We start from the raw sequence: 18,463 nt of genomic DNA on the forward strand, positions 1-18,463 counted from the left end.
AAACACTTTTGCTCTGCATTTCAAAATGTGATGCTAGCACAGCAAACATATTTGAAAATAACAACATCAACAAGTTTGTTCCAGCCCTCTCCCTATTCCTAGAAATAGGACACAAAGGGTGGCATGGCACTACCTAAATTTACTGCCTGTTGTATTCCCTTCTGTACCTGGGCTGCTGCAAGTGTGTTATTACTGCTGGCCTCTGAGTCTGATTCTCCCAGTGCAGAGGTGTAATCCCCTCTGTCAGCTGAGCTGTGGCGTGTGCTGTGTTGTCGTAGTCTGCAGTTGTGGGGTAGTCCCTCGGAAACTATTACCAGCTGCTGGAATTTAGAGAAGGTCCAAAGCTGCTTTGAATTACATCCCAGCTATGATTAATGCAGGAACATAGTGCAAACTGAGCTTCTGTAAGCTGCAGGGCAATGTTGTGCAAGGCAAGGAAGGAAAGAGCCCGGGGTAATATTTCCCCTCTATTGTTTGAAAAGTCACAATATATCTGCAGATTTTTAAATGACATTTAAAAGGGATTAAGACAGAATTGTGATTCTTAGGTGTTTGATATGTCTTCTGATTAGTCTTTGTTGGAATTATCTGTACTGCAGAATAATTATCTATACACAATTTCTTGTATTAGCATTATAACCTAATCACATCTCTATAGCTTTCTGTATGACTTTTTAAATTGGTTCTGTAATAACCGCAGTGTAAAACAGTAACCTGAAGTGATTAGTCACTCATTATTTTCCCTGTCCCTGAGTCAAAAGAAAAGAGATGAGCTAATCAAATCCATATCACTACCCAGTCTTTTCCAGAAGTAGCTAGAAGTAACAGCAGTTGCTTTTACAGGGCAGAAAATCACTTCAATTCTTTCCCCAAATGACTGCACAAAATTCAATGTGGAGCTTCCACAATACCTTCATTGAAACTACTGTGGGTTTATTTACATTGGAGAGAGAATTCATGTAACTTTATGTAAGTCAAAGCCTTTTTTAACAAAAAGGAGAAACATATTATTTTATATCCAGCACTATCTTATTGACAGGAAGTGTTTTTCACTAGGTTAATAAATATTAAAAGGTCAAATACAGTACTAATCAAACAATATAAATGAAAATAACACATGTAGTATTTATAACATGCAGTTGACTACCCTGGCTTATATTCTGGAGTGAGATAAACTGGCACTCTCTTATAAAATTAAAAGCATTACAGCTAAACAGCATTATGGCTCTGTATCTTGAGCCAGAAAAAAGAGACTATATGTACTATCTATCTACTGTTTGTATATTGAATTAAGAATATGAACTTTATACATCTGTAAAATATGTATTTATATTCAATGCACAAAAATGCATGAGTATAGTATACATATTTATGACAATATTTCATATTATATATAATTTATGTACACTGTGACAATATTGTTTTATGTTAAGCATTATTTAAAGGTATGGGTGACCACTATTAGAGGTGAATATTATTAAAGGTATAGATGTCACTGTTTAATTTACAACTACCCTATCCCAGCTAAAACCAGCACACCAATGCAGTCAGTACAACAGATCTTTTTATGTTAATCACTGTACATATAACTAAAGAAAGTCCCTAACTTGAACGGTTTGAATCTAATAAGATGAGATGGAAAAAATAAATATTTTAGGATATTGTGCTGAGGCACAGATACACTTAATCAGTTCCCCAATCAGCTGATAATCATTAGGAGAAGGGGAAACTGGACTTGTATGTCCTGAGTCCTAATGAAATATATTAAATTCAACGACCATCCTTCCCTGCTAATGTCCATTCTGTTTTGTTATTCCTCTTTTTATCTTATTTTACACAGTGCTGTACTTCCTTGTCCAGCCAGAGTATGTAGTGGTCAAAGATAATACTGGTGCCAGAGGATAAAATTTCCATTAACAAGCTGATGATGTCAGATGCTGTTACCAATTTATTTATTTAAAACTGCAGATCTGTCAACAGAAAGCTAAAAGGGAACTTATATTTCCCTGAGTCATCCCCAAAAGATTTAACAACTAAGCCAAGGGCATAAAGCTGGACTGATGGTACACAAAGGCTAAAGAGCTGTTGCTCAGTGTCTTCATGGCCCCAGTGCTCTGCAGGTTTGTCTTTTGTGGGATCCCTCCCAACGGTCTGCTCTATCTTCCCTGTCCTGTTGGTCTCTGGGATGTGCACTGGAGAGGTACCCTCGGGCACCAGGACCGAGGAAGAGGCTTTACAGTGTTCTCCCTTGCCCAGAAGAGCACCACGACAAGCCGTTCACAGTCATGACCTGATGAATAGCTGCCTTCTGATATTGCATTTACTTGGTCTCAGCATAGTCAGCCAGAATATCTAGTTAGGGCCCCAAAACCATGATATCACTAAAAATTATTGAAAAAAAAATGGCTTTCTATTAGCCTTGAGCTTAGCTTTTGGACAGCACCTCAATGTTTGCAAGCTATTCTCCATGGCCATTACAGAATCACAGAATCACAGAATGTTAGGGATTGGAAGGGACCTCGAAAGATCATCTAGTCCAATCCCCCTGCCGGGGCAGGATTGCCTAGACCATATCACACAGGAACGCGTCCAGGCGGGTTTTGAATGTCTCCAGAGAAGGAGACTCCACAACCTCTCTGGGCAGCCTGTTCCAGTGTTCAGTCACCCTCACCGTAAAGAAGTTTTTCCTCAAATTTAAGTGGAACCTCCTGTGTTCCAACTTGCACCCATTGCCCCTTGTCCTGTCAAGGGATGTCACTGAGAAGAGCCTGGCTCCATCCTCTTGACACTTGCCCTTTACTTATTTATAAACATTAATGAGGTCACCCCTCAGTCTCCTCTTCTCCAAGCTAAAGAGACCCAGCTCCCTCAGCCTCTCCTCATAAGGGAGAAGTTCCACTCCCTTAATCATCTTCGTGGCTCTGCGCTGGACTCTCTCTAGCAGTTCCCTGTCCTTCTTGAACTGAGGGGCCCAGAACTGGACACAATATTCCAGATGCGGCCTCACCAGGGCAGAGTAGAGGGGGAGGAGAACCTCTCTCGACCTACTAACCACACCCCTTCTAATACACCCCAGGATGCCATTGGCCTTCTTGGCCACAAGGGCACATTGCTGGCTCATGGTCATCCTGCTGTCCACTAGGACCCCCAGGTCCCTTTCCCCTACGCTGGTCTCCAACAGCTCTGCCCCCAACTTGTACTGGTACATGGGGTTGTTCTTGCCCAGATGCAGGACTCTACACTTGCCCTTGTTATATTTCATTAAATTTCTCCCCGCCCAACTCTCCAGCCTGTCCAGATCTCTCTGAATGGCTGCGCAGCCTTCCGTTGTGTCAGCCACTCCTCCCAGTTTGGTGTCATCAGCGAACTTGCTGACAGTGCACTCTATTCCCTCATCCAAGTCATTAATGAATATATTGAATAGAACTGGTCCCAGAACCGACCCTTGCGGGACTCCGCTAGACACAGACCTCCAAATGGACTCTGTCCCACTGACCACTACTCTCTGGCTTCTTTCCTTCAGCCAGTTCACAATCCACCTCACTACCCGATCATCCAGACCACACTTCCCCAGTTTAGCTGCGAGGATGCTGTGGGAGGATTAAAGCTGGTTAATTGGCTGTTGATACATTGAGTGGGTTTCTTTCATTCTGTTTCTTCTCTTTAATCCAATGGATCTAGGAAATGAGGCTTTATATAAAAAATAAATCACTGAATATTATCAGATGCACTGTAGAAAGAAAGTGGTGGGATATATAGAGAAAAAAACAGGCCTTACTGAGAGCAACAGAAATGTTATGCTTGTAAGAGCAGCAGGTGTGATTCAAGTGGAGCTATACATTCAAGAATATCCTTTTTTTTCTGCAGAATTTATGAGAGAAAGGCCTTATTTCTCTGCTATGTTTTACACAAACAACATTAATCTGTTCCATCCAAATGGCCACAATACTAACAGATCAGAACAAGGTTTCCACATCTGTTTATTAAAACACCTTTTTTTTCCCTTGTCTGCACATCTTTTGTCATTTCAAATGGTAATATTTGGCATTTTTTAAAGCTAGAGCCTACAGCATGCAAATTTTTCACTGTGATTTAGATGTCCAATTAGTGTAAGCACTTGTCGTGTCAGGAAGTACAGCTGAAAATAATTACAAGGTGGGGGGAGAAGAAAAAAGGCAGGCAGTAAGTGTGAACCTGAAGACTGATAGGAGAAAACAGAATACCTGTCTTGTCATTGTGTTAGCAGAAGCCAAAACTGCTACATTATTTTCTAGTAAGATATTTTTTTAAAGACATACCATTTTAAATGACATGAGAGATGAAGAGGAAAATAGCACAAGTTGAAATCTTTGAGCAGGAATTCAGCAGATCTATTCACTTAAAACTAAATGTAAGAGCCCTTTTCTTATGTTCCTAAGTACTGCTACCTGCTAAAAAGTGTTATTAAATATCCAGATTAAATGATACCATTGCAACAGATCTTGTTATGAAATAGGAATGAGATGTCTCCAGATTTCGACAGAAGCAGATATCATTTTCCAAGGAAATATTTTTAAGTATATACAAATCTTTCTTTACATGTGTGTGTGTATATATGTACATATATGAAGTCCTTTGTGGTCTCCCTGCTCTTCATAGAGGAAAAACTCTGGGAATTTGACCCATTACAAATCCCTCTCCTCACCCTCCTATCACACACTACTTTATCAAAACATTTTTCCTAGTAAACAGCTGTCTTCTGAAAATTAAAAGCTGTGGACTACATTCTGGACTTGCACATATGAGCCTGTCTATTTAGTTGCCTTTAAGGTGGCCTGCAAGTCAAGCATAGAGAGGGACTCACTGGGATCCTGGGGATCCTGACCATAGCATGACAGGTGAGCATTTGCTCTGATGGAGAGGGACAGAGCCTTAAAGAACACATGAAGAAAGAAGGACAGTAGAAACTGGACATATCTTATTTATCTACAGCAAATTTCCAAATTCTGGCCCCAGTGGCAATTTCAGGAGCTGGAGGAAGCAGAAATAGCAGGCACTGTTGTAGAAAAGCAGCATGGTAATGCTGTTTGGAGGAGTTGTTTTCCCTGCAAGAAGTAAAAGAAAGCAGCACCCTTGTGCACCGAGGGAAAAGCGAGGTACGAAGCTACAGGGCCCAGAGTGCTGCCAGTAGAGCTCCTTTGGCCAGGTGGGAGTGCACAGGCTCTGCTCTTGATAAAGGCTGTCGAGTGAAACGGGGGCTGCTGCTGTACAGTGCCGGTGGTGCCATGGCTCTGCAGCTGGCATGCTTCTGGGAGCCCACCCAACCAGCCTCCATGCAGCAGCCTCTGCGGCAGTGTATCCTGATGGCCCCGCACACCTCAGTCCCTTCTACACATACCTGGTAGTTTGGTAACTTCAGGATAATGAGATCGGTTTGCAAGATTTAATACCAATATGAAGGGAATGATGCCTCATTTATATGCTTCTACAAACCAGGACCATATCTTGTATGTTTTCCACAACCAGGCTACATTCACAGACCTCTGTAAATAGATAATTATAATATCAACAACAAAATATCTTTGTCTGAAATGGTCAGTGCTTGCATGAACAGTGACAGTTGCAGATATAACGGTAGCTGTACAAGCCCTAGGGTATACAAAATAAACTAGATGGTTTATGTGCACCTTGCTTTTAAAAATTATCCACCTCTGGATCAGGACAGTGGCAAGAAATGAAGAACAGGTAATTCTCACACAGCTGCACCTTCCTCAGAAACAGCTGGGTAAATCTTCTGTCCAGAGCTATTGAAAACTAGATTGGACACTTCATCAAAAAGTGATTGTTAGGAGAAATCCTGCATGGGAAAAACACAAACTAACATGTCACTTTAATCTTTCCCTCCTAGGGAATGGCTCAGTAATTGAACTAAAATTATCCCTGACTTTCCAAATGTATTTCCTATAGGAACATATTTGATGATCCTCAACAAGCTTGTTTCTAGGCCTAGTAAACACAAGAGAATTTTTATTTTGTGAAGCAGTAATACTGCAAAACCATAGCCTTGTTTTTTCAAAATGAACTGTTTTATGTATATTTTTGCTTATCTGATGAATATAAATACCTGATGCCCATTCACCAAGCAACCATCTGTGTAAAAGTTAGTGTCAGGCAACACAATATGAATCTTTCACTAAATCAATGCCAAGAAATGATAAAACAAATATTGTAGTATTTGATAATTGTGGTGTAACTTCTTCAGGCAAGAAATGAGTGGAGACGTGAATAGAGCATCCATTTCTTTTTCTCCCTCTCACCTGCCCCAGCCCCTAGATAAACTGATCTCAATAAAGGTCCAAGATTTTTAGTTCGTTGGGAGATCTTCAGCACAATACAATTGTGGGAATGCTTACCTCCAGCATATGAGCCTCCCTGTCTCAGTATAGTCCTTTTCCTTCCTACCCCTCTTCCAGGACCTGCACACCCCCAATATTCCTTCTCCAATACCAGCTTTGTTGGGGAGAAAAAAGAAAGCTTCTGGGTAGGAAGAATGGATTTTCAGCATCCCAGCCTTGCAAGGAAGCCTTGCAAGGGATGAAGCCAGATCTGCCGTGAGAGCAAGCAACACCAGTGGGAGCACTGGGCTGTACAGAGCAGAACAGCCTGAGGCACACAAGTACCATGGGCTGCACCTGCACCAGTAAGACAGTGCCAGGATATGGGCTCAAACACTATCCTGTGGTTGTTCACTAATGGCTAGTGTGCTCTCTGACATGCACTTGAGTTCATGCCAGCTAGCACTCCTTAAGCTAATGCTCCAGCACCATTCAGGAGGCTGTAAGCAAAATAGACGAGGTCACCCTTATTTAAAAAGCATTTAGCTGTCTGGTGCAAACTGCTTCTAAGGCTAGAGAGCGGGCTATGGACTGCTTTATTTACTAGTCCAAATGTAGTGATGGATGATACTACAATAGTGATGACACTTCATGGCTTTAACATCTTTTGGTACCGTGTACATTCAGCTTTTTAGTGCTACTACATGGTGGAATATCTGCCTTTATCATGAAGGAATTGTGCATCCAGCCACATTGTGTGGTTGTGTGTGTGACTGCTATGGATATGCAGGGAAAAATGCTCATGTTAGGACAGGTAACCATGCACACCTTATAGTGGAAAATCCATCTCTAATCTTGTATCTCTAGAGGGCTATTTAAAATGTATTTAGCAGCATAAAGATGCAATATTGTGCTCACTAGTTCTTAGGACTTTTTGTGGCAGGAAAAGTGTTCTCCTAATCTCTTACTCCTGAGAAGTATAAGGGAAATAAAGCCATTGGTATAAGTGCCTGGACTCTGAAGAGATTCCATTGCAATTTTGTCACTACTCTACAGAGACCTGTTCATCAGCATCAGATTTTTAATTGTTCCAGACCAATCCAGAATTCAGTTAATTGTGTGCCTTTTAAAAACTCTCTTTCTGCATAAAAGTAGGTTAAAATATTACCTTAGTATGTTCCCCTGATAGCTGTTTACATTGCTGGGTAGCCATGTCTGTTATCCTTATTTTGCTCAGTTTTACCTGAGATAAAAGGACATAGATATCCCAGCAGACACAGGATATGCAACATTCATTTGTACCTTTGCATCTACTTATTTATGTCCCCACTTATAACACTCCTATAGCCCTGCTTACCATCACACGTCTGGGCCAGGATTATAAATACAAATGGGCAGGCACTTGCTTGGCTTTTCAAACGCAGATCTCTCCTGTCTGCCTTTTCCATGCACAAGGAAGCAACGTCTCAGCGCAGGGTCATGCTGCTTACAGGTGGAAGAGGGGGATGCTCCTGACTAGCAGGCCTGCTGCTAGGCTCCTGCGAGTGTGCACCTCCGAGCAGCAAAGGACCGCAGCCTTTCTCCTGCTCCAGGATGTTGTGTTGGTAGCTGAGGCTGACCCTGACACATGGGGCCACAAAGCAGGGATGGGGCTGTAGCAGTGCTGCGAAAGGGTGATGTGCCAGCCTGGCTGGAGAGGAACGAGTGGCAGACAGCAGTGATGGCAAGCAGACACTCAGGCCAATACAACTGTCAAATGTCCGAAATTGCGTAAGCCTTAAAGTGCCCGTGGCTTCACACAAGATACTCCTGTTTCTAATGCAAATATAATTTAGTCAACTGCAAAAGTTTGAAAGGTGAGATTTGTTTAATAATAGTAAAGAAAGGAAAGAGAGGATGGTCCCCAAATACTTTTCTTCTAGCTGTGTCTTGATTGCCTTTGGATTCTGTGATCTCAGGATTGGAGTTGTTGCAATTCTGAACTTCAGACAAAGATGAACCAGAGAACAAGTCATGATCAGGTTTTGACCTGGGTTCTCTGATGTTCCTGCTGAGGCCAGAAGTGCTCAGCTCTGCAGAGGTTTCAGTTCAATTCACACTCACATTTGTACTGGGATCAGACCAGTTGAGATGGGGTGATTTTTTTTCTGTTGCATTTCACCATTAATGAATGCAAAACCTGATCTGATTAATAACCAGTGTGTTGCGAGCCCCAACTGACTCAGGAATAAATGATTAGCCAGTGGAGCTTGCTGTCGAAAGAAATGATCGAGGACATGAACTGAATAGGATTAAATATATTTGACATCAGAATTTTAAAGCACATAAGCAGAAAAGCACCATATACTGAGCATAACCCAATCACTGACTGAGAGGGTTTGGAACTAACTTCCCCATTAAACAGGTTCTTCTACAAATGTACACTTTGATTGTATTTCACTATGTTGTTCTTACTCATTTTGTACCATTCAGTTCCAGGGACGGGAAGGAGTATAAAGGAAAAAGCCAGCAGTCTTTGGACTTCCATGGAAACTGCTAGGAATAACTTGTTCAGATTCCCTCAGTAAAGGGGGAAATAACAGTCCTGAAAATAAGGGTCCGACCCTGCATGCCCAGAGGCAGCAGAGCCAGCGCTGCGTCAGGCACGCCCTGTGAAGGGGCAATGGCATCGGGGAGCAGGAGGTACCAGAGGCAGGTTTTATTGGGCAGTTTGGACACTGGTTGGGGTGCTGGCAGCTGCTTGGGCTGAACTTTCCAACTTGCCCACAGCACAGCCCTGCCCTCACCACAGAAAGGGAACCACTGCCTAGGCAAGCTGTCAGTCTGACTTATTCTGGTAATATCCCTTTTCCAAATGGCAATTTCTGAGTTTTTTAACAATGATGTGATCAACTTTGATAATCCTAATTCACGTGTACGTGTGCGGACTTGTTGCTTAACAATTATTAAACTTTTGTGCATGTAAACAGGTGTAAAACACCAAATTACTAAGAAAACCAACTGATGTAATTTTTTTTGCGTTACATCAGCCTTTAATCTTTTATTTCAAGAAATGTGATGTGAAAGAACCAGACAATCTATAGCAGGGTATTGTATTGGAAATCAGCCTAAGTACAGCATTAGGTCTGGTCATTTGCAAGTATTGTGCCAAATACATTGTGTCAAATGTTTTACACCAAATGGCAACTCATTCCAAGAACTGTGCCACGCACAGAAATCATCTGCCTCCGTGAGTGATCATAAGGCATTAAAAACATGTAGTACTTGAATCCTGGAAGCAAATCCTGGAATTGCAACCCCGAGAGAGAATTTTCTTTTGCAGATAGCGTGCCAGGCTTTTTCTGAATTATTATCACAGATGGTGAAAAATTCCCATGGCCTTATCCTCATGTTCTTTTTCACTCCAAATGGAGTCCTTTGTGAAATACCAGCATGACCCCATATGTTTGAACTCTGACTGTCCACTTAAACGTATGCCACACTTCAGCGGTGTGGTCTCCAAGAGAAACTGTTAAGCTCTGTTTCAGGAGGTTTAGAACAATTTATTTTTACCCCAAGGCCACTGAAACCTTGCCTAATATTATCTCTGATAGATTACACCGCTAAACTAGAACACTCAAACCTGAAACACAGTCTGTCATGCTGTGGTTAATCCAATAGAGCTGCAAGCTTCAAAAAGACAATTCCAGTCTCTCCCTGTCTTCTACACCCAGCTCCATGTGCCCATCATTTCCCTCAGCCCTCCCCAGTGATCTTTCAGCTGCAGAGTTAGTGGGATCTGCTCACTGATCCAGTGGAAAGTGATGTGGGGCTGGCTCTGTGATCTCTTGGTCATTGGCCTGATGGATGACCTCAGACAAGATGCTTCAACTCCCTCTCCCTCCCACTATGCCTCTATAAAATGGGGAAATGATAGTTAGTTTCCATCCTGGTGGAAGATTTTCAATGGTAGTCTGTTTCTCAGTAATTAAGGTGAGCCTCTTTAACAGTCAGGAAAGCCAAATTTAAAACTACTCCAGTGATCTTACATCTTAGACCTCAGATTTTCTTATGTTTGTATCAACAGCTATATAATGCCCATTGGTTACTTGGTATAATAGGTATTCAGCATGAATTTTGAAAGTACATAGTATCAGAGATCTATAAAAGAAATCACAGGAGCTGCAAGTATTCTTACAGTGAGTGTGAGATTTTATATCTGCTATAAATTTGGGATGAAAGTATTGCTCACATTTTGCAGCTAAGTAGCAGGTGGATTTCAGAAGGGGTGTGGGGGAAGCTGGGCAGAGCGAATGCACCCTTTCTGGCATGCCCGCTGTTTGTCACCTGATAGGGGCAGAGCTGACTGCCTGGGGTCCTGCCCTCATCCTTCACCCTCTGCTGCCGCTGCCCCGTAGCGCTGGCTGCTATGGCTGTGCACTGCCTGCATTTGTAACCCCTGGGTGTAGCCCATCACCCTATACAGGGGTGATTTACCTCGACTCCTGTTGGTGGAGCAGTATAAAACAGCTGGAGCGCACTTACAGACTTGGCATTTAATGGGCTTTTTGGTGAGTAGTGGTACAAGTCTTATGTATCTGGTACTGGTACATGGTGTACAAGCTGTATTGAAATGGATCCGTTCCACAGGAAATATGATTTTATGCTTCCTAATTAAGCAATTAATTTGAGTTTTGCCTATTATTTTGCAAATGTCAGGACAAAGTTGAGAACAAGTGCATGCTGTATTTGCATCAGGAACTGAGGGCTAAACAATTGTGGAAAACGGATAGTATGCAGAGCTGATTTCCAGATTAATGTTTGGATGCATTTGAATAGATAGATAGTCAATTTTTCTTCACTGATTTGGTACAACCTGGTCTGAATCCCCCCAACAGAATAAGAATAGAGATTTAAAGAAAGTCTTGGCTGACTGACCTCTACGAGTGTCCTTGAAAGTCCTTCTTTATTCTTATTACAACTCTGTCCTTTTCTACTGGGAAACACATGTTGTCCTGTAACTCTAAACTCATAAGAGACAAATGTCAAGAAAACTTGGATGGTTAAATAAAAATTGATTTGCACAGTCTGAGACTGACAGCTGTTTCATACAGTTTAGGCCAGTTTATGGAAATTTTGAAAAATTAATAACCCACAAAATCTGTCTCAAATAAAATATGCTCAGTGTGTTCCATCCAAACGATACTAATTTTATTCACTGAAAACAGCGTCTTGAATAAACCTTGGTTCATTCACAGAAAAGAAACCAACACTTTTGTGTAATAAAGTGATAGCAAACTTGTTTAGTATGAGCATGTACTCATTTACCATACATTTTTTTATTATTACATGTATCTAGGTATGTAGATAATTAGAGGCCTAATTCAGAAAAGCCCAGAGAAGGAGAGTCAACATTATGCTGGGTGTTAAATCAGTTCTGCACCACTGAGGAATCCACTTTATTTACGGAGAATCCCCAGGAAAGCAATGAAGGCGATGAACAAGCTGCTTTATGCAAGTGGGAAGACTCTGGTCATACATGTCTAAAATGTGCCATAGAAAAAGATGTGATTACCCATTTTATGGTGTGTTGGACTTCACACGTAGTCTGCTTCTAGCAAAGAACATTTCTAAGGTATTGCATGCAATAAATGAATCCTCTAGGCTCTTGTTTTCAATGTTGCATGCACTCCTTTAGTGTGAAAACTTCTGTGGAGGCTTCATGAGCTAAAAATTCTCTGAGGTGAGGTGCTGAGACTCTAGGAAACAAAACTGCTAATATTGTATCTCTAGGCATCTGTAGTCCTGCTCTTCTATATTAAAAAATCAGTGTATGACAAAGATGTGGTTTTAGAAGGCCCAATGTATGCAAGTGGCTATTAAAATGGTATTAATGGTATCTTAGGCAAATTGGCATTTGTTAAGCATATGGGTAGTATTAGTAGCATGACATATGCCTGGCATTTGAGTAACAGTCATCTGTATATCTGAAACAGAAGGTGCCTGCTTCATGGGTCAGTTCTCTGCTGAAATCTGTGGAGTTGAATTGAAACTAGTTAGTTATTGAACCCAGTGCAATTTGGAGAAACTACCTGGTCCCTATATCTCCCATGTAAACATGAGACTGAAGGAAAATCTGCAGTTGACTGAGGAGGCTTATTCAACAAAAACAACTGAGGTGATGCAGATGCCTTCATCATGCAAATAAAAACATGTAATAGCAGCGCACCTGCAGTGTGATAAAGTACCTGGTGTGTATGTGGCAGCAGCTCCACAGGCTGTGTACTGTGTGTTTTGAAACTAAATCTTTCTTCCTCCTATTGACTTCTTGCCCTCTGGTACATCGAGTTGGCTGCTTGAGACGCTTTCACTAAGTACAAAGTCAATTGACTGTAAGTGGTGATGAAGAAAACGTCGTGTGAGTAATATTACAGTTCAAGCTCTTCTGATCAGTCACAGAAAGAGCAGTCAAATAAACTCAACTTCATTTCGAAGAATCACACACTGTTAATGGTGGAGAGCCTGCCTGGAGCCCAAAGAGAAAAACAAGCCACTTGAGGCAAATCTCTCTTCTTTTACACAGAACAAACTAGTTGAGTAGTGTTAAAAGCTACCTATTGATTTGTGCCCAGACTGAAAGCCATGCAGTGATGCAAATGAAAACATGTCAAGAGTCAATATTGATTTTTTTTTCTTTTTCTTCTTCTATTTTTTTAAAGCAAGGCCACCCCCCTTGGGAAATACTGTTAGCTATACTGCTAGGCTTGTCAGTGAGTGAAGTAAGACCCCTTTCCACAAGACTACATATGTCCAGACATCAAATTTCCTTCTTTTACTGAGGTTATATGGACAGCATGCTGAGAGCAGCTATGTTGACAAAGTTTCTTTTTTGAGAAAATTGTTAGGTGAAGAAAAAGAAATGGTAAAGAGAAGAAATCAAATGTTAAAGAAGATAAATTTCCTACGCTGAGCTTGCAGTCTAATACTTGCATAGTAAACAAATTTTTTAAAAAAATCTTTGCTTGCAATAAATTTGTGTAACAATATAAATTACACTCAGCAAGAGCCAAGGACAAAGAAAAGGTAGGAAGGGAGTCCTGCTGTCCCTAGAGAGATGTGCACTCAGCTGGAGTAGACCTGGCAAGAGTTTCCTTTCAGAAAGATGGAGGCCGCAGCAAGAAGACCTACAAGGGTCTCTCTTTTGAGCGAAGGCTAGCAGAAGAGAAATGGGTGATCCCTGAAGGGTAATCCAAATATATTATTTGTTGAGTTTGCATCATCGTCAGCTAGGGATATACAAAGTAGTTTAGGAAAATACAGCTAGCAGCTGCCTATTTTCTTCCCCTGAAGAATCAGATGCAAACTGCAATAACCACTGTTCTCAAAATCTATGTTATAGCTTTTTCTATTAGATGACAAACTGTGACCAGGCTCTTTTAACCAAAATTTCTACCTTGCTACCTCTTAGCAAGTAATACTACTCCAGGTCTTTGACAAAGACTCCTTCTCTGTAGCCAAAATAAGCTCCTATCAGTTCGTGCCATCAGATTTGGCAACTAGTTGTCTACACCTCACTTAGAGGTGACAACAGGATGTGACAGACAGCCCATTGCAGCTCAGATCTTCTAAGAATGAACCAAGGCCCACAAGGGAGAGTTGTGTTTAGTGTAGAGGCAGCCTTGTGAGAGGTCCTTTTTACTTTATTGGCACTTAAGACTTTGGATACTTCCACAGCTCCTAGCTTTGACACCTGGACAGAAGAAACACTGCTCCATCTATGGTGGTGGCTTCCTTCTCTCCATTCATCCATCTCTACTGGCCTCTCCCCATGAAAGAAAAACATTTCTCCTGACTCTATATCTGCCCCCAAGAAATCCTCACCTCAGCTGTAGTTTTCCAAGGGTGACAAAAGAACTATTTCAAACTGAAAATAAATTAATGGAGAAACAAAATTCTAAATTGTGTAGGGAACCAGACCAAGCACCACAGCAGCAAAATGGCAGTCTTCCAGCTAGTGGCAGAAAAAGGGAGGAAAATGCTGTGGCAAATCAAAAGTGCAACCCCAAACATATTAAGTGTATGGAAATACTCCTATTGATTTCATGTTGATGAGGTTCAAGTTCCAGATGATTAAAATAAAAGCTAATTTTTAAGACTTCAGCAAATTGAATTTGTCCTCTATTAAAGGCTGCATCTGAGTTATAAATGAATGCCTGGTTATTTGGGCTGATGAACAGAAGGTAGTTGAAAGAAAGATGTACACATGGCTCCCTTTTAATTTTTCATCATCTTAAACATGTTTATGACCCTTTTATTTTCTTTTTATTTCTCTTTTTTTTTAAACTTTTTGTTGCCAAACAAAATGAGAATCATAAATGTAGTTACTTTTGGTTTGGTTTTTTTTTAAAGAGCAGAAACAGAAGGATAATAGCATCTTTTGTATAAACTAGATGTAATCTGTCACAAATCAGGAAAGTAAGGCAATACTCACGTTGCTCACACATTCTGCTAGTTTGTCAGGCAGGTTGCTTTCAATTTTGTGTTGGAACCATTCAAACTTATTATTAAAATTCAGACAGAGGGAAACAGAAGAAGATATAAAATTATTCCACTCTTATGTTGTGTACATAATGTGCAGAGATATTCACTCAGTGGAATTCTACAATAAAAGAAATTAACAAGAAATATGAAAGGCAAAACACTTATGAATTGGATGCATTTTATAAATCTGCTTTAAAAATGTATGAATGGGAACGATCTGACATTAACTCCTTTCAAAACATTTTACTCGCCTCATAATAATGTTCTTTGCATAAATGATTTTATTTTGTCAACACCACAATTTCCAGCACTGTCTCACACTTTTCTTTTCTGGGAACAACAACTGAAAATAACGTGAGTTATTTCAGACAGGTTTGGAAACACTTATTTCTTCTGTACATCTTAAGAACTAAACAGGAGAAGGGCTGTAGGTTAGACCCACTTAGATGCTCAGGCATGTAGAAGACAGACACTGACATGTAGAGTATTTAACTAATATCTCCTGGACTCATCAATCCCTGGTGCAGTGGAAGCCACATGAACTAACTAGGAATTAAATAAAGGGGAAAGAAGCATCTGCTGCTGGCAAGATAGACATCTCCTTTTCTTGATATTCTTGGCTGCAAACTCTGCCCTACAACTAGGTGCCAAAACCTTCTCTCTGTATTTGATGAACTAGACACAATGATATTTCATGGTTTTCCTTGATATTTCTTTCATCCATTCATTCATTCATTCATTCACCCACTGTGAATAGAGATTTGTGATTATTTGTTCTGGAGCAAGGACTTGAATCTTGATAACCTAGCTGAGTGACCTAGCTGTTAGCAATACTTAATCCTGTAACTCTTAACACTGGCCTTAGACATGTTCTGAAGGCCCCTCTGTGATCCAGCACTGCTACAAAAATGGGTGGAGAATTGCTGTGTTTGAGAATTCAGCTTTAGGGACTTGGAAACTTTGGTTTACGCTAGGACTCTTACCTGGGGTGCCATCACTTCTCTTTAAGCCTGCCCAACAAGTTCTAGCATCTCTTCCACCCCACGGGAAGAGAAGCCAATCTAACAGCAGTTCAGCGTAAAAGCAACACAGTTGTAGCTGAGTCCTGAGATTTCTGAGATGTTGTTTGACTTTTGGGGGTACCCGGCGAGGCTGTGATCTGACCAGATGATGACCTAGCAGACAGTCAGTACCAGAAGCTACCCCAGTGCAGACACAAGATGCAGCAAATGAGGGAAGATCTCTTTTCCTGGAAGTCCTCCTGCTGCACCTAACCAGTCACCTGGAAGGTGAGGGCTCACATGCTTCACCAGCCAGGGCAGAGGGAAGGACTCAATTATGTGTTTCATTCAGAGCAGTCACTGGTTTAAATAACAAATAGTCTTTGAAGCAGAAAAGAAGACTATTTCCCAGCTGAGTGCCCTAATTGCTGCCCCATGGTCATACTCTGTCCTGCTCTCTGGCCCACAAAATCCTTGGTGGGAGTGCTGGAAGGGTCTACAGAGGGATCTGGACAGGCTGGATCGATGGACCAAGGCCAATTGTATGAGATTCAACAAGACTAAGTGCCAAGTCCTGCACTTGGGTCACAACAACCCCATGCAATACTACAGGCTTGGAGAAGAGTTGCTGGAAAGCTGCCTGGAAGAAAAGGACCTGGGGGTGTTGATCGATGGCCAGCTGAATATAAGCCAGCAGTGTGCCCAGGTGGCCAAGCAGGCCAACAGCATCCTGGCTTGTATCAGAAATAGCGTGGCCAGCAGGACTAGGGAAGTGATCGTCCCTCTGTACTTGGCACTGGTGAGGCCACACCTCGAATACTGTGTTCAGTTTTGGGCCCCTCACTACAAGAAAGACACTGAGGTGCTGGAGCGAGTCCAAAGAAGGGCAATGAAGCTGGTGAAGGGTCTGGAGAACAAGTCTTATGAGGAGCAGCTGAGGGGACTGGGGTTGTGTAGTCTGGAGAAAAGGAGGCTCAGGAGAGACCTTACCACTCTCTACAACTACCTGAAAGGAGGTTGTAGCAAGGTGGGTGTCAGTCCCTTCTCCCATGTAACAAGCAATAGGACAAGAGGAAAATGCCTCAAGTTGCACCAGGGGAGGTTTAGATTGGATATCAGGAAAAATGTCTTCACTGAAAGGGTTATCAAACAGTGGAACAGGCTGCCCAAGGAAGTGGTTGAGTCACCATCTCTGGAGGTATTTAAAAGGCGTGTATCACAGAATCACAGAATCAACCAGGTTGGAAGAGACCTCAGGGATCATCGAGTCCAACCGTTGCCCTTACACCACCCTGTCAACTAGACCATGGCACTAAGTGCCATGTCCAGTCTTTTCTTAAACACATCCAGAGATGGTGACTCCACCACCTCCCTGGGCAGCCCATTCCAATGTCTAATAACCCTTTCTATAAAGAAATTCTTCCTGATGTCCAACCTGAACCTCCCCTGGCGAAGCCTGAGGCTGTGCCCTCTTGTCCTATCGCTAGTTGCCTGGGAGAAGAGGCCAACTCCCACTTCACTACAACCTCCCTTCAGGTAGTTGTAGACTGCAATAAGGTCACCTCGGAGCCTCCTCTTCTGCAGGCTAAACAACCCCAGCTCCCTCAGCTGTTCCTTGTAGGTCAGACCCTCCAGACCCCTCACCAGCTTGGTCGCCCTCCTCTGGACTCGCTCCAACACCTCAACATCTTTCTTGAAGTGCGGGGCCCAGAACTGAACATAGTACTCAAGATGCGGCCTCACCAGTGCCGAGTACAGAGGGACGATCACTTCCCTAGACCGGCTGGCTACACTATTCCTAACAGAGGCCAGGATGCCATTGGCCTTCTTGGCCACCTGGGCACACTGCTGGCTCATGTTTAGCCGGCTGTCGATCAGCACCCCCAGGTCTCTTTCCACCAGGCCGCTTTCTAACCACTCTTCCCCCAGCCTGCAGAGCTGCATGGGGTTGTTGTGGCCGAAGTGTAAGACCCGGCACTTGGTCTTGTTGAACCTCATGCCGTTGGTCTCGGCCCATCTATCTAACCTGTCCAAATCCCTCTGTAGGGCCTTCCTACCCTCCAGCAGATCGACACTGCCACCCAGCTTGGTGTCATCTGCAAATTTACTGAGGGTGCACTCAATCCCTACGTCTAGATCATCTATAAAGATATTGAACAGCACCGGCTCCAGAACTGAGCCCTGGGGAACACCGCTAGTGACCGGCCGCCAGTTGGACTTTGCCCTGTTCACCACCACTCTCTGGGCTCAGCCATACAGCCAGTTTTTAACCCATCAAAGAGTCCACCCATCCAAGCCCCAGGCAGCCAGTTTGTCCAGGAGGATGCTGTGGGAGACAGTGTCGAATGCCTTACTGAAGTCTAGATAGACTACATCCACAGCCCTGCCCTCATCTACTAAGCGGGTCACTTTGTCATAGAAGGAGACCAGGTTGGTCGAGCAGGACCTGCCTTTCATGAATCCATGTTGGCTGGCCCCGATGCCCCGATTGTCTTGCATGTGCCGTGTGATGGCACTCAGGATGATCTGTTCCATCACCTTGCCTGGCACCGAGGTCAGGCTGACAGGCCTATAGTTCCCTGGATCGTCCTTCCGACCCTTCTTGTAGATGGGCATTACGTTTGCTAA

The 18,463-nt window shown here is 42.5% G+C and overlaps 1 protein-coding gene across 1 annotated transcript in view; it reads left to right on the forward strand.

The window, feature by feature from the left end:
- The first annotated feature begins 10,730 nt into the window (after positions 1–10,730).
- HS3ST5 (heparan sulfate-glucosamine 3-sulfotransferase 5) overlaps positions 10,731–18,463 on the forward strand; it is a 37,599-nt gene continuing 29,866 nt past the window's right edge. The window contains exon 1 of the mRNA XM_068404246.1: positions 10,731–10,864. The gene's annotated coding sequence lies outside the window, so the exon portion shown is untranslated. The remainder of the gene's footprint in view (positions 10,865–18,463) is intronic.

Source organism: Nyctibius grandis, chromosome 1, assembly GCF_013368605.1.
Source record: "Nyctibius grandis isolate bNycGra1 chromosome 1, bNycGra1.pri, whole genome shotgun sequence".
NCBI lineage: Eukaryota > Metazoa > Chordata > Aves > Nyctibiiformes > Nyctibiidae > Nyctibius > Nyctibius grandis.